The 14,786-nt window shown below is 39.8% G+C and overlaps 2 protein-coding genes across 2 annotated transcripts in view; one reads left to right on the top strand and one right to left on the bottom strand.

Moving 5' to 3' along the window:
• ALDH6A1 (aldehyde dehydrogenase 6 family member A1) overlaps nucleotides 1-14,786 on the top strand; it is a 45,666-nt gene that overhangs the window by 8,916 nt on the left and 21,964 nt on the right. The window lies entirely within an intron of this gene.
• LIN52 (lin-52 DREAM MuvB core complex component) overlaps nucleotides 1-14,786 on the bottom strand; it is a 41,708-nt gene that overhangs the window by 16,726 nt on the left and 10,196 nt on the right. The window lies entirely within an intron of this gene.

The following is a 14,786-nucleotide window of genomic DNA, read 5'->3' as shown; positions in this document are numbered from 1 at the left end:
GAGTGACAAGCCTCCAAGGATAAAAGCGAAGTAAAAAACAAACTAAATATTATAAATGCATATGAAGATCAATCATTAACTTTCTCAAACTTGCCTCACCAGGAGTAACAGCAAATTACAATTCCAATTTCTTAGAAAAAAATAGATTTTGCTACTTATGTACAAGACAAAGAATTTGACAATATTATGGGCAAGCAGCTTATAACTTACAAAGAAAGTAGAGGTATAGAGAACAAATCTTGTGATGTTCTCTCCCTTCCTTCCTTTGTAATAGAAACAAGGCTGTGACTAATTGTTGCCACATTTGGACTTCAAGTACCTCCCTTTCTGATCTAGTTCTGAACTATATTATTTTGATGTCAGAAAGTATTACTTCAAATATAACAGAATTGTGTTACTTAGAGGTAAACTTACTTGATGGTTGTAATTATTGGACTAAAACGGAAGCAAGCACCAGGAGACAGTACTTTAGTCTGTAAATGGAAACCTAGCTTCTGCTCTTAACACATTCACCCGTGCTACATGACTTTTCCATCCCTTACATTTCCCCATGTACATTTCCCCATTTTCCCATGTAAAACAATATACTGGTGTATACCTTTCTGTCAGGTTCAAAGATGAAGGGAATAGGATTTCCTTGTTTCATAATAATCCTATTTCATCCTATTTTAGTTCAGGCCTAAGGCAACAAAAGTATGGTCCCAGACTAAGGTACCTATGCTGAAAATCTTAAACATTCACAGAAAGAAACAAAAGCCTCCACAACAGGAGTTCAGTTTAAGGTATGACTTCACGTAGTGCTTAGAGTGATCATATTTCTAATGTAGAGTACAAGTAGATGTTAAATGATAACAGCTGGCCCCAAAATTTGGTATAAAATTTCTCCCAAACATCAGGTCCTTCCACAGAAGACCCTTTTTACGTTATCAAAACCCTTCAAGGAATGCTCTAGAAAGTTTATTCCATACTCGCCTGTTACTAGGACTTAAAAGGCCAAAGGAGAGGAACCCAAAATGTTCAACTAAGTGCCAACACAGAAAGAAGAAACCCCCTAGGTTGTTAAAACACAGCTAGCTAGCTGTATTTACAGCTTGAATTATTACTGTAATGCCTGAAAGCTCTTTTGATCAAGTTACCATTCTGTTACAGAGCGCATAAACACTGGACAAGCGATTTCTGTCCTAAGGCACTTAGGAGATACATTGAATAAGCACAGACTGTATGCATAAATGAGACTACACTGAACAGTACCTTATATCTAATACATCATCTTACCATTTATCAAGACTTCTATAAATACTGTACAACCCACCAACCCATACAAGAAAGAAATTAGAGAGTTCCCTGTTCCCTGAATGTTTACAAAGTATCACCCTGAAGCATGCAGGGAAACCAGTTTCTTAGAAAATAGCAGTTGTTCATAGTAATCTGCCTTCTTGACTGATTAGAATTGGCCATTGCTTTACTATTGCTGAATAAAGCATGCCCAATAAGGCATAAAAAAAGCCATGAAAAGGAAGAGTAGTTTGATAAAATAAAGATGTTCGAAGAAAAAAATGTCCAGAGATTCTGATGACAGTCAAAATGATCTCATCTTTGCAACTGGAGACTGAAGTAAAGAATTCCAGAAGCAAGATACAGACTTCGATAAGATTTGAGTGGATGGATAGGAAAGGTTTTATTTCATAAGTGTTGAACAGAAAAACAAAAGACAAACTTAGATTATAACCTGGAAGTCTGGGCTTACTGAAGTGCCATTATACCTGGGACACAGGGCTAAAAAAGGAACAGAACATCAGTGGTGTTCACAGTCACTAAGAAACAGGTACCAGAATTTCTTGGAGACAACCACAGGGATCACAGAACAGGAGACAGTAAGAATTCTTGTTTCCACACTGACTTAAATCATCAGATAGAAAGGAAACAAAGAGGCTAGAAAAAGGCATTTTTAATTCCATAGCTTCTAGAAAGGCAGCAATGTTCATTAGCTCCTAGCGTCCAGATACTTTTAAATGGGTTTACGTGCTGTTCCATATCATGGCTGTAAACAAAATCAGCTAAACAAAGCTGTCTTATGTAGTTCTGACAATTATCGCATGGTGATATTGTGAACGACTCGGCAGAGAAGGACCTGGGGGTCCTGATGGACGAGAGACTGAATATGAGCCAGCAGTGCGCTCTGGCAGCTCGAAAGGCAAATGGGATCCTGGGCTCCATCAGGAGAGGGGTGGCCAGCAGGGACAGGGAGGTGATTGTCCCTCTCTACTCGGCTCTTGTGAGGCCCCACCTGGAGTACTGTGTCCAGGTGTGGAGCCCTCAGTACAAGAAAGACATTGAGATTTTGGAAAGGGTCCAGAGGAGGGTGACTAAGATGATCAGGGGGCTGGAGCACCTCCCCTATGAGGACAGGCTGAGGGAGTTGGGCTTGTTCAGCCTGGAGAAGAGAAGGCTGCGGGGTGACCTCATTGCAGCCTATCAATACCTGAAGGGAACCTACACCCAGGAGGGGAGTAAACTCTTCAAAAGGGCTGACAACAGCAGGACTAGGGGAAATGGTTTTAAGTTGAAGGAGGGAAGATTTAGGTTAGATGTTAGGGGGAAGTTCTTTACTAGGAGAGTGGTTAGGCCCTGGAACGGGCTGCCCAGGGAGGTTGTGGATGCCCCGTCCTTGGACGTGTTTAAGGCCAGGTTGGACGGGGTCCTGGGCAACCTGATCTGAATATGTATGTTGGTGGCCCTGCTAGGCAGGGGGGTTGGAACTACATGATCCTTGGGGTCCCTTCCAACCCGGGTGATTCTGTGATTCTGTGAACGACTATACAGAATACATAAATTCTATCCCAAATTAATTGCTTGTTTAGGAATAACCAAGCACTTTTATAACAGTTGTACAAAACTTAAAAAAAAAAATGCAGTGACCTACACGCAAGGGGCCAACAAATCCCTATTAACACCAGCCTCAGTTTACTCCACACTGACATATTTGTTGCCATTACCTTGAGAAAAAAAATAATTGTGTTCCTCCCTGGAAATCCAGCAGCAGTTTTGAGCTAGTGTGTACTGTGAGACTATACAAATGGATGAATGCTCACGTTGACTTTGGTGCAAGCTCATAGGAAGATCACTGCTTTTTCACCCAAAAGATAACCAACCAAGATAAGTGCCAGACAAACAGATGGATGCACACTGTAAATAAGGAAAGAGAAGACTACTAAAAATACTTGTTCAAGTGCTGAACATCTAAAGGAATACTCTGAAATCCTGAAAACAGATTTTGTTGCAGGATACAGCATGCCAGCATTAAATTCCTTTCTCATTAATCCATGGATGCTTTGGCTTCTGTTTTACCCCCTAGGCAGGGGGCAGTCAAAATCCTCATTAGGAAGTGATCTGCAGCTATGCACCAGGGAACAGGAAAGAGTACATTCTGCAGGCTTTAAAATTTTAGTCAAGACACTGCTAAGAAAGAAGAGAGAGCAGCAGGTACATTTTCATTGCCATCTGCTGGATACAATGGACAACTCTAATGAAAGCTAGAAAGCACTGTTTTCCATTTAACATTATCAACACATACTAACAGCTCCCTCCTCTCCATATACTACCTAAACAAAAATCAAAATTGAAGCTATCTCAAATGATTTTTATCCCCCAGACTCTGTCAGTGCACCCAAGAAAGCAAGCAAGTTCGAAAATATTTGAGTAAGTATACATGTTACTACCTCTGAGAATTCAGGAGGTTCTCACAGTGGAAATTTTCTATTAGAGTTGAAGAGAAGAATTTGATGTCTAGACTGCAAAACGTATTTCCACATCAAGCCCATGTTATCTCCCATTCCAGAATGTTTAATATTACTTTTTGAAGAAAGCAGTGCAATGAAAAAATTATAAGACAAGTTTGTTTTTGCCCCTCTTCCCTAAAGCATATTCATCCCATTCAAAACCAGAAGGATCTACACAGCTGTAGTGATAGAAACAAACCTGTTTGTCTCAATAAAATGAAACAGAACACTCGAGAGACAAGTAATTTCTGTTGCAAGTCCAGCACAGAAAATATCCTAGAATTTGAGGCTGGATACATATTTAATAATATAGAGAAAAATCAAAGTTTGGCTTTATCTCTAAGATAAGCCAACTTTCTGAATTCTGCAAATCATTATGAATGCCCTGGCTGTTCAGATTGCAAAGATTCATTAAATATCTCAAAAGTTTGCCGAAACCACTGATGTTACAGATACGTATAATTTCTCATAATGGACATCCTGGCCTTTCCTCTTGTGATAAAATTCCTGGAGACTGATGAGATGATCCTCTTGGTCTACTGGGTCTTTTAGACAATCTACTGAATTATCTGGATTCAGAAAAAAAAAAAAGGAAAAAGAATAGACATGAAAGTGGGTCTGGCACGAAATTGATATAATTGGTATAATAGAAGCAAAAATAGACTGTACTCCCATGTCCTCAAATACAAAAATCATAATTGCTGATGTGAAAAAAACAACAATTGTTAATAAACAGATATTCTGCTCTTCAATGCTCCATATGGCAGCCTGATGGATTAAACACCAGCAGAGTGTTGATCACTCTAAAAGCTCATATTGAGATGATCTGGGAAATCTATCTACAATTTACAAATTCTGGTTAATTTAATTAAAATGCTGCATCACTAAGTGCCTTAATATGTAGAAAGCCATAAGCTTCTGAGGTTTCTGGCACATACACGCCTGCTTACAGAAGAAGCTAGAGAACTAACTGGTGAAAATCTCCTTTTTATCTAGGAGTGCACAAAGGACAACTCTTAAACCAGAACAAAAGAAATAAATTTGAGATTACATGCAGGGAGAAGAGAGCAGAAAAAAATCCAATAGACAAACAGAAGGACAGGGGATAGAAGAAGACTAAAGATGCCTGTGCATGAAAGAAAAGCAGTCCAGGCACTGCACTGAGCGCTTCTTTGAAAGGGATCAGCGCTTGATGAGTTATAAACAGTTAGATTGTATATTTATAGGCAGAGATATTCAGGAGAGGAACTGCAAAAATCTTACAATAAGTTTTCATATTCCACTGAATACTGCAGAAAAATGAAAAGGCAATGGCTAGGAGAAGCACATATGAATCAAGGCCTTTCTGGCCTACATCTCTTTCTCATAAAATATGACTGGATCCAAAGCCATCTATGAAGTTCTTGTGCATTTGAAAAGAGCTGTATTGCAGATTGCCCTTGAGTTTGCAGATTGGGAAGAAGATTGAGAAGAACGGGTTTAAGTGACTAAAATATGAAACAATGCGTGTACGTGAGGGGATGAAGGCCAGGAAGTCCCAAAAGAGAAGGAGCCCACAATCAGCATGCTTGGCCAAAGTTAAATCCATTGCCCTAGTCTACCTTTTTAAGGAAGCCTTGAGATTTGGCTTCTTCAACTGATACACTGCATACCTGATCAATTAGCTTAGTTTAGCTAAGGTAACCATCCATTCTCACTTGTGGCGCCAACACCAACAAGTGTCAAAACGGGCTGAGCCTCAAAGATCCTTTCTTAGCTAGAAGCATGGCTGGATGAAAGAATACATTCCTACCCTAAAATCCCCTTACAGAACAAATAAACAACAACAAAAAAACCCAAAACAAAACACCACAAATGAGCAAACGAATAAGCTACTGGAATCTGGAAGCAGATGACTAATGGGGAAAAGAGACGGAAAACCTCTTCTATATCTGCAGGAAGTCAGAACTAAAGGAAGCCAAGGCATTTCCAGCACACTCATTACTGCCTCTGGAACGAATCCAAGCACTTCAACTTTTTCCACTTAAAATCCGTTTTTGTTCTTCATAAGCTAAAGAGAAGTTAGCAGATGAAGATGAGAACAGTTTTCCAGGTATAACTGCTAACATTTCAAAGGGTTCTGGAAAGTCACATTAACAAGGAGCTGCTGTGGAAGATCAGACAGAACAGCAGGTCCCCTGCTACCGTTGTTTCAGTTTGCTGTAATTTAAAGCATGTTTTTTTCCCCCCTCTCCCGTTTCCATTTTAAAAACATTCTAGAGCCAAAATAAAGTTACAGAAGGAAGCAATAGCAAGTTTCCTCAGAACCACAATAGCTTAGGCTCATTTCTTGTTAAAAATACTGAACAATTTTGGATTTTTTTCTGTTAAATAAATATCTGTATTACTCTGTTTATTTGGAAAAAAACAGAAGCACTTACTTCAGAATAACAATTTATCCTCCAGACAGGCAGATAAAGTTCTGCCTGAAAGATAGAGAATAGGGCATGAAGTTGGAAAGATCTTGTGCTGTAAGTCTAGCACAGTATCATAAAGGAAGACAATCACCTGTTAAAGAACACTCCAGCCATGCCTCTACAATGTGCATGAAAAGGAAGAACGCTGATATTTTACAAGGATTAACCTTATACTACTATTTCCAGCATTAAGAGAACTTGATCTGGAGTAAATAAAAACAAAGCCATATGCTTAGTGAACAAAATCCGTACTTTTAAAAAGCCCAATCACATTTATATTTCAAACTCCAATGCCATCTCTATGTTCCTCTATGGACTATCTCCATCTACTTTTTAGAACACATATCTGAGCATGATGGAGCCAAAGGTAATCATTTCCCTCTTCAGACAGGAGGGTACAGAACTTCTACGCTATCACAAGCATTAGGACCAAAACAAATATAGTGCCTAAGACTGAATGCAAGGTAGGAAAAAACCCACCTTCCTTCCCCTAGCCTTCTGTTTCAGAGAGACCAAGTAGGCTGCTTTCAAAACAAAAGCAAGTGATAACTAAACAAAAGCAGATCTGAAAGGTGAGCAAACCCCACAAGCCATGCAGTCATTATTAGTGTGCCGATAGTGCACTTGTTAAAAATGTATATTTTAATTTTCTGTATTGCTAAAGGTCCCAATTTGCCCAGGGATCTAGCTAAGCTGCCATTTTCTACCACGACAGAGTCTAATCTTTATTTAATGGATTTAGCATCTATCTTCACTAGAGTGGTCTCTAAGGGAAAGGGGAGGGGAGTATGAAGGGGCACGAAGAGATGATCAGAGCCCCCCTCTCCTTCATCCATCCGGCGCTCATGTTTGTGTTCAAAATTCAATTACCTCCTTATTGATACTTCACAGAGATATTTAAGCTGCAAACATGAAGCCCTGATTTCCCAGGGGGCCATGCCCCTCTCTATTTCACTGCTCTGCTTCCCCCAGGGTGAATTCCTAAGGCGTCCATATTAATAGGTAATCAGTCACAATTCATTTATTAAACAGCTAGCAAGGTTTATCAGCCTGCTCTGATTAGCCAGAAGAAGCCACTGAATTCCTAATTTATTTATGGAAATGTAAGTGTCTTTTTGAATTCCATTCATGAAAGAGCAGGGTGCTGTGGATCTGGCATGCAGAATTCTAACAGGAAAGCAGCAGGAAACACGGGACCTGGGGGCCCTGCAGCTTCAGCCTGGGAAACACACAACAGTGACCCCAGCTCAATAGATTTAGGGCCTCGTGCAAACATTCACGAAACAGCTCTTCAGAAGCAGGCGCTGCCACCCACTGCAACCACAGAAAGAGGTCCTTAATGTGGTTAAGCAACACCATGAATCTGCGATGAAGTAATGAACAAACAGAATATTAAAGAAAAGTTTCATAAATAAAACATTCAGAGTAGCGCTGAAGACAACTGCCATGGAACACACATACAAGTTTACATATAAAATTCAGCTCTTTGAAATTTTCAGAAGACCAAAAGTTTCAAAGTTCCTTTTCTAATCATAATTCCAATTGAAACTTTAAAAAATGCAAACACTGCCACTGCATTTTCCATATAGCAGCATCCTCAAGCTTCTGTCTTATATTACCAGAAAGTAAAAACAGCTAATAAGAAAAATCATTCTTCTCTATTGTTGAAATGAGAAATGGAGAAATCAATAGAAAGCAGACCTTGAAGAAAGACAACTTACACATACGCTTACTTAAGGTAATCAGGATACAGTTTCTGATAACACAAAGCTTATATACAGCCCTCTGAATGTTCAAGGCCACCAAGGCTAAAAGCCATTTTTTTTTTTTTGTTCTTCCATACAATCATTAAGGTTGGAAAAGACCTCTAAGATCATCTCATCCAACCATCAACCCAACCCATCCCCAGCACACCCACTAACCACGTCCCTCAGTGACACATCTACACTGCTCTTGAACACCTCCTGGGATGGTGACTCCACCACTTCCTTAAGAGTTCATTACGAAAAAAAAAAAAAAAAAAAAAATTCAACAGCATATTAAAACCTATTTAACATCCCTACTTCAGCTACACTGGCATAGCCCGCACTCTGAAATAAAAATATATTATTTCCTCTCAAGTTACAGCGGTCAAACACAGAAAGATGTAGTGCATGCAATAAAAACATTCCAAATGCTGGCAGGAATGAGCATCTGAATTCTCCTATGACCAGAACTGGTATGTTTCGGGTATTTAAAGTCGGGTTGCATAGGAAAACAAATTATGGAAGAAGCATCTTTCACTACTCAAAAAGCAATCAAGCGATTAACTGTTACCTGTCTATGTTTTACACAGACGAGGGTAATTCAGGGCATTTTTCAAGATTTCCAAATATTTTTCCTTAACTACTTAAAGACGACTCAATTCTGGAACAACTGGCAGACATCACATGGTTTTACAGCAGGTCCCAACATCTAATCAGGACATGGCTCCCAATAGTCAGGCTCTCCAAGCCTCATTGCTTGGGAACTGCGAATGATACCAGCGAAAATAAAACAACCTGTTCCCCTCCTGAATTTAGCCATACTTCACTTTTTCCCCCTTCAGCAGTAAATTCACAATAGCAATTTCAGTCTATGACTGTAGAATAAATAAGACCAGACTCACCACTGAGCAGCACGTTTGTGCATGTTCTTATTGTGAAGCTCACTGAACTTCAAACTCCACATTATTTTCACTCCCTTAATATACAAGCTCCTTATCATACAGAAAACAGCAGCATCATTTGGAGTAGACATCCAGTGAATGTTGCCCAAATGTGTCGGAGAACACAAGCTATAATTAATTTGCAGTTATTTTTAGTCTTCACAGATTGGAAGAGAGCTTTCAAAACACACTAAGTGAAAGCAGTGCAGCACTCTTCCTAAAATTGAAGTCAATGCTCCAGGAGATGCAAGCTGCTGTCATCACATCAGTAAACATTTCTTCCCTGGTTATGTTTAGCATCTAAATTATTATACAATGCTGCTTCCATTAGTTCACACATCCAACCAATGGGCTTACCTGCACAGTTCCTGTAGCACTGCGACAGAGAACACAGCATTACGATCTTAAACAGCTTGACGCATCCTCAAACTGATCATCAGGAAGTCCATTTTAGTCTAACAATCTGATACAGAATGCCCAGCAGAACCCACCTTGATACTGCGTATCCACTGAGCTCAAGACAGAACTGCAATTCATGGCCCAGCATGAAATCCAGAGAAAGGGTTTCAAAATTAGAAACAGTGTTACACATGCATTCCTTCTTTCTAAATGCCATTTAATAACAAGTGGTGGTGAACACCTATTACTCCGCAAGTTACTGTTCATTCTTTTGTGCTGTCTCATCTAGTTATCTACCTCAAGCATTCATTTCTAGCGCTCCCATAACAAAGCCCATCTACTTCTAACGTTACTGCAGTAACAAACCACATGGTTACAATAAAGGATGGGATAGTTATTTCCTGTCTTCCTTGCATATACAGTTGATGCTGGTAGCACTATACTTGAAGTGGATTATGAAAATTACTTCCCATGCTCTTTAAATATACAATAAACACAACTATAGTTTGTGTGACAACAGTTTATATGCAGAGCAGAGTACAGTTTAGGATAGAAATGAGAATCTCTAATTGACACCATGGAGGAAATTAGTTTGTAGTTGCATATGCTGTATTTTGCTAATGAAAAATCAGGTTATCATTTGAGAGAAAAAAAAAAAAAAAAAAGCATTATGAGAACTTTAATGACAACAGGTTATTAAGACCCTTATCGTAGACCTCACTGGAAATTTAATATTTCCAACAGCAGAGAGCCCCCTAGAGCTACTGGAGGAAAACAGTTCAGCAATCTAATGCTGCTTATTCCAACTTCAGGCTCCTCCAAACTCCTCTCCAACTACTGATCAGAACCAACTGCATCTGGACTAGAACAGAGATTAAAATCTCAAGTGAGAAAACAGAAACCGCATTTCAACTTGAAATAAAAAACAATCCAATAAAACATAGGAAAGCAACTGAACTACATCATTTAGCTTTACTGTCACAACTTACAGCTGTGAAGAGTACTAAACACATCTTAAGCCTCTTTTCACTGTGAATAAAAATTACAGTAAAATTTCAGGAAGAGTAAAATCACCCATTTTTTCAGAACCAACCAATAAAATATAGCACTGGGAGACAGAAAACCGAACCACAGCACACCAACCACAGGTCTGCTTCCACGTGCTGAGAGCCCAAGTTAACACTAACAGTTATAAGCCTAACCTTCTGTGTGTTAATTCATCAGACTTACCATGATATAAGTTTGCAGTGTGCTCAGGGAACAACAAGCTCTTGGACACTTTAAAAAAAAATCCACAAACAGCCTTCAAACATGCTTTCATGGGGAAGTATAAAGTAATGTTTTATTACCAAAATAAATTTCTAAGATCAAGCACTTCACTGGAAGGGGGAGGTGAAGAACAAACTTGCAATGAATATGATGAGAAGTAGTATGTTTCCTCTGCTGGCACAGGCATTAAGCCTTTGTTGATCTCCAGCTAGAACTCAGAAAGCCACAACAAAACCTTTCTGTACAGATGGGGACCATTCAAAATGTCTTAGTACCCAGACAAACCCACAGTAGAATTAAAAGTTGTACTTCTAATATGAAAGTAGACAATAAGTAGAAGCTTGTTAAAAAGGCATGTTGTAAAATCTCCACCACTGTTAATTCATTTTAGCCAGCGGTGACTTTTTCTTTCCCCTAGAAGACAGTTTTTATGCAAGGGAATTGACAATAAATTAATTCAAAGCTTCCTACCTATGTGTTCAGGCTGTACTTCTGAGAATGCCCTTTCTAGGATGTTCTAAAAATCAAAGAGAAATGCTGTCTTGAAATCTGAGCCTTTTTCAGAAAACTGTCCTCAGACCTGAAATCAGAGATACCTGCACCTGACGAGTAACAGGCAAGCAAGAGAAACAAAAGACTATTGGCAACGCTTAATCCATACAGTGGCTGGAATTAATTGGTATGACCTATTTTAACTTGTCCTGAATTTACCAAGGTTATTCATGTTGACTTGGGCTAAAACGGTTCTTCTGAAAACAGATGGTACAAAAACTCTTCGTTTAACAAGATATTTGTTTCATTTCCTTCCCTTCTCTGAAGATCACTATCCTATTGTCTGACCCTATAGACCTGCTGCATAGCCTCATGATCTCCTATCATAAAAAAAAAACAAAAAAAACAAACTACTTTCACCCATCTTTTTCCTTTAGAAGAACTGCTGTGAACATATTTGCTTTCTCTTCATATCTTGTAGGCACAATCATAATCTGCCACTTCTTTTTCTAAAGTGTCTTCTTAAAAGCTTCATATTTAACCTAACATACATAAACACAGAATAAAGAGACGGGAATTGTCTCACCTCCTGAACGACAGCACAAACTCTGCAAGACTCATCAGACTGCCCAGAAGTAATATTCCAACTTTCATAGTAAAATATGAAAATATGATCTGCCAGATTCATATCTCAATAACTAACCCAGCAGCCACAAGCATGCACAGACAGTCTACTGTAAACAACAGCCCAGCTATTAGATAGGATATCTCGCTATTATGCAATTACTATGTATTAGGCAAATACATACTTCTTAACAATTATAGCGGAGAAAATGTTTTCAATTTCCTATTTCATTCCTAGAAAAACTGCAAAAAAGAGGCAGGGTCTCCCTTTCCCCCTGTCATTTCCAAGCTTCCCTCTTTGGTCATTCAGCTCTGTGAATAATTCCATTCTCTCTTCACAGCTTCCCCAAGTTGTAGCAATGTGAATTTCATTCTTCCTTTGTCTCAGCCAGCATTGAAACAGAGGAGACCTGTTGTGACTTACACTATTTCTGGCAGAAAACATCCTTCTGATCTAACAAGCTTTGTCTGGCAACTCCAACACAGCACTTTAAAATAAATCTGAAAAACTAAAAGCTATTATCCTGCAGCTCTCCCTCTCATGCACATAGGATGCTCCAAAAGTAATGCTTCCTATTTATTTACACGGAAATTGCAACAGATACAAAGAGCACAATAACACTGTTTGATAAAGCAAATCCTCAGCTACAAAACACTAACATTCAACATAGTCAGCATCCTTAGCTGTGCATTTCTGCCAGCAATGAACAAGACCCTGCAAGCAGTGCTCATGAAAATCTGCCTGGCCACCTAGAATATGGTTTCTCTCTCACACTGCTGCCACCATTGCTGAAACGCACTACCCACTAAGCTCGCATTCACTGTTTGGTCTCCACAAACATTCAGTGTCAATAAATGTCCAGAGGATGCAACTTTTTCCAAATACAGGAATTTGATGACACATCTTTGTTCCATCCACACTTCCATGTCAGACACCATATTGTCAGGCATAGACACAGTACTGCAGATTAAGCCTTATAAGGGTAAAGTAGAGAGAGACAATCACATCCCTCTCCCTGCTGGTCACCGTTCTTTTGATGCAGCCCAGGATACCACTGGTATTCTGGGCTGCAAGTGCACACTGCTGGCTTATGTCCAGCTTTCCGTCCACCAGGAGCCCCAAGTCCTTTTTGGCAGGCCTGCTCTTAAGGAGTTCATTGCTAGTCTGTACTCATACTTGGTATTGCCTCAACACAACTGCAACACCTTGCACTTGATCTTGCAGAATCTCATGACACTTCTCAAGACTGGCCTCCACCTGGACTCAGAACCACTGACAACAATCCTCTGGCTACGGCAACTGACCCAATTCTTTATCCACCTAGTAGTGCAACCTTCAAATCCATTGCTCTCCAATTTAGAGGTAAGGATGTAGCGTAGGACCACATTGGCAGGAAGATTCAACCTCTATTCCCATACCATCAACATCCACCTCTGACCTCGTGGGCCAACATCATAAAATAAGAAACACTGCTTTTGGAGCAGCGCTCGTAATTTTACCTCAAACCCACTGATACATTCAACAATTAATTCCTAGAGGAGAACACAATCAGAAAGTTTTCGTTCTGTGCCATGTAGATTGGTCTGCTCTCTGTCCTAACCCCTCAAAAGCTTATAGCCATAAACACTAGCTCTGCTAGGACACAGATAAATATAGTACCTTATTACAAGATTGCCTTTCTATCTTACATCCAGATTTCAGTGCGTAACAAAATGCAAATAGCTATCATTTTGACGCTTTGATCTTTGAAATAAAAGCCACTACATTTCATTATAGCCAAACTAAACTTCCATGCATGAAGGATCAGTATTACAGAAGACGGGGCTTAGACATTAAAGAAAAGTAAGTTCAGCTGTGTAGAGACACAGAGCAGGTTCAGACTGAGAATGGAGAAGAGGAAGAACACAGCCATTCTCAGTAGCAGCACATCATAGCAATAAACTCACTATGCTAAGGGAGAATATCAGAGCAGAGTCCTTCATTCCTTTCCCTCCCCCCATAAAGCATACATTTCTGCAGGAGATATATGGGAACTAGTTATGAAAGTCAAGCAATTAAAAAGCATTTCAGGGGTATTCACAGGACCGAACCAGCCACAAGTGCCTGACAGTTCTACGTGTGCGCCGGTCCCTGGAGAGCCATCACACTTCAATTACTATCACTAACATTAGTCATTATCAGGCTGGCTGCAGTCCCTCGGGAAGGCAGCTTGTGATGACAATATCCAGCCCCTCCTTGTAAAACAATTCATTAGGCAAAGCGGAACAGCTGGGGCAGCCACGTGCAGGCCCGCAGGCCGACCGCCCGCCGGGGCCTGCAGCCCCCCCTTCTCCTTCAGCTGTAATGGCCCCTGGGGATGCTCTGGGTTTAATCAGTGTTCCTTATACGCAGGGGAAGCATTTGATTGCAAACTTAAACTAATGGCACTTGGAAGGTTATGACAATCATCAGATAAGAGGCTTTAGAGCATTTTTATCTTGTTCTAATGCTCACAAGCTAATGAGGCAATAAGAGACAGATACTATCAGACTTGGTCCAGCAACATCACACACAGGGTACTGCATTCGCTGGTAATGCAAGAGGTGAGGTGGCAAGTTCATTATTGACCCCGTGGAAGATTTCATGCTCAGAACAGTCGAAATCACACAGTGTAACAACAAAATACTATGAGGCCGTTCATGTAGCCTTGTACATGTTGTCACTTGATCCAAACCAGAGGAAACTAAAAAGAAAATACAGCAATGCCCCACCAACATCTGCTCAGTCTGATGGACAAGTACACTGTTTCCTTTCTCAGAACACAGGCCAGTCCTTACATACTGAATCATAATTCCATTGCTTTCAAGCTAGAAGGCCAGATGTGCCACTAGACAGGTAAATAACCCCTGGTGTTAGCATGGATAAAAACTAACAATTTTTAACCTTCATATACTTCGCAAATAGAAGTATTTTCACATATAGAAGGCAAAAGGATTTTAATAGATACAGATCAGCTGCAAAGGTTTGAAATCCCCTGCCAAAGCATCTTTCATGATTTGTATGGCATTTTTGTATTTCTTAAGCCATAATGGAAAAATGCA

The sequence above is a fragment of the Lagopus muta genome, chromosome 6 (genome assembly GCF_023343835.1).
Source record: "Lagopus muta isolate bLagMut1 chromosome 6, bLagMut1 primary, whole genome shotgun sequence".
NCBI lineage: Eukaryota > Metazoa > Chordata > Aves > Galliformes > Phasianidae > Lagopus > Lagopus muta.
The sequence above is the reverse complement of the archived record's forward strand: the minus strand, read 5'-3'. Positions and strand labels throughout refer to the sequence as shown.